Here is a 2,775-nt window from a genome sequence, read left to right as displayed (position 1 = left end):
ACACACACACACACACACACACACACACACACACACACACACACACTCACTCATGATCTGATGGTGTTTTATTTGTTCAGGATGATCGTCTGATAGCAGATCCATCAGCTCCTCAAACACTGATTGATCCTGTTATTTCTGTCTCTTCTGATCGTCTCGTCACGTCTCAGTGTGTGAATCTGAAGCATGAGATCATCTGTGATTCTGCTGATGGAGTAAATCAACTCAATCTCTCTCAACATTCATCTGTGTTCATATTTAACCCTTCATTAACTCTTTAAATGCTGCTCTAATGCTTCTTTCCTTCATTTCAGTCTCATTACAGTCGTGTGACTGCATTCAGAGGTGAGAGAAACAGTGAAGCACATCAGTGTCAGGGCCGTGCAGAGAGCTTTGGAGGGGCAGGTGCTCAAAGTATAAAAGGGGCACATGGAGCACTGTTTTTAATAGGGCTGTTTTTAAAGTAAATACTGTAATAATAAAAGTTCAAAGTAATAGTTTTTAGTCAGATAACATAAAGACAAGATCCCTCGACGCCCTTTAAACTCTTCTCAATCAAACAGCAAGAACGAAAAAGAACCGGCACCTTTGTTTATATTGCTGTGTGTAGAACGTTAGCTGCATTTTTAATATTTAATTTTAATGAAATGTAAATTCATCCCCGCACTTTATTTGGGCAGGTGTGTTCACATAGAGGTTTCTAGATTTAAATTCAAAGAGACAGTATTGATAGTCTATGCATGACCTGACGTTTTATTCGTTTCCAAAATGAGAAGTGAATATCTGGATGCAGTGTGTGTTTAATTCATACTCGAAGCCGGAGGGTGCTCTCATGCAGAAAGTCCAAAACAGACTCATAGAAGTAATGACTTTTTTTTTTTTTTCGTAGTAATGACTTATGACCTGCAGGAAATCCCTAATATGGACAAAAGCATCCGGCTATCGGTGAGCTGAATAAAAAGCAGAAAAAACGTGAAGAATATAAACACACGATTGCGAAAATATACGGTTTATGTGTGTTTTTCAAGTTCTCCAGGTAATAAATAAACTATATGAATAATGCAGTACTGATTGACATATCATTTCGTAGCCTATAGAAACTATTAAAATATATTTCCTGCCTTATTCTGTGATTAAAAATGGGGAAAAGGTGCTCGTAGTAGCCTTTATAAACCAATCATAAAATATTATAGCCCCTTGCTGCAGCTAACCTTACTTCCACAGGCTACACACAGCAATATAAACAACAGCTGTGCGTGCTCTCTTCACGCAGTTCTTGTAAAATAATAATAACGTTATGAAGGCATTTGGCAGCGCGCTACATTAAAGGTGTCTGAACGTGAGGGATCGTCCCGAATAAGATCGTCAGGTGAAAGGTCATCATCATGTGGGCCATTTTATTTACGGCTAAATTATTATTCATTAATTTTACTAATAGTTAGATTGGGCAGGCCTTCACAAAATGGTGTTTAATTCCAAAAACGGAAAAGGGCACTTTGGGCATCAAGGGGAAACAGGGCAGGTGCTCAAGCCTCTGCACGTGCCTCATCAGTGTGTCCTGATTGAGATCAAACTCTGTGTTGAAGTGAATCTTCTGTGAATCTTCAAGTGAATCATGATGATTGTGAATCTGTTTTTCAGTGAGGAATGAAACTGCAGTGACTCCAGACTCAGGTGAGTTTCAGCTGATAAACGTCTGATTATTCACTAATAAAACACTGCAGATCTGATTCAGTTTCACTCTTTTCTCTCATATTGGCTCATATTTGTGATCTTTGTGTTTGTAAAGAGGTTCTGAATGAAGCATCTCTCCAGCTCTCAGGTACAACATTCAGAGCTTTAAACCTCTTTCTAATATCGATTAGTCGTTATAGATCAGCAGATTTGATATTTGATCACTTGTATAGATCAGTTGTGGTGGCTGTTTGCTCTCTTCTTCATCATCCTCATCCTCATCTTGATCTGTGTCTTGCTGCGTAAAAGGATCTTCAGGTGAGCTAAAATATGATTAAATCCCAAGTTAATGTGGTTGTGAGAAATCTCTTGTTTTATTGTCAAAAATATGGTCCTCATCTGTAAATATGCACTTTTTATTTATACATCACTATTTTATAATTTTCTGGTATAGCAAATTATTTTGAAAACCTCACTTTAACCTTGACCTAAACTATACAATCGCTCTGAATACACAATTATGCTGATAAATATAATATTTAATAAGTGTCAATCTGTGTTCAGATGTTTTAGGAGGGCAGTGTCGTCCATCTGTAAGCGAAACGATTCAGAAAACAGGTGAGTGAATCAAACTGAGAGAAAGAAACTTGAACTGAGTTTGACTGAATCACATTTAAGAGCTGAAACAGACGGATGAGGTTTGAACATACAGACGAGACAGAAGCTCTATTAATCTTCATGTTCAAATGAATCTTCAGCTCTGAATCTTCTCGCTTAAATGAATCTTCAGATTCATTTAAGATTCGTTTAAGCAAAAAGATTCAGAGCTGAAGATTCGTTTAAGCGAGAAGATTCAGACTCCTTTCGCTTAAACGAATCTTCAGCTCTGAATCTTCTCGCTTAAACGAATCTTCAGCTCTGAATCTTCTCGCTTAAACGAATCTTCAGCTCTATATGAATCTTCATGTTTAAATGAATCTTCAGCTCTATATGAATCTTCATGTTTAAATGAATCATCAGCTCTGTGAATCTTCATGTTTAAATGAATCTGATTGTCTCAGGGATCCTGAATCTGGTGTCCAGATGAAGTTGAGATCAGAT

Source organism: Sinocyclocheilus rhinocerous, unplaced genomic scaffold (assembly GCF_001515625.1).
Source record: "Sinocyclocheilus rhinocerous isolate Xijiao unplaced genomic scaffold, SAMN03320098_v1.1 scaffold2191, whole genome shotgun sequence".
Taxonomy (NCBI): Eukaryota; Metazoa; Chordata; class Actinopteri; order Cypriniformes; family Cyprinidae; genus Sinocyclocheilus; species Sinocyclocheilus rhinocerous.
This window is presented reverse-complemented; position numbering follows the sequence as displayed.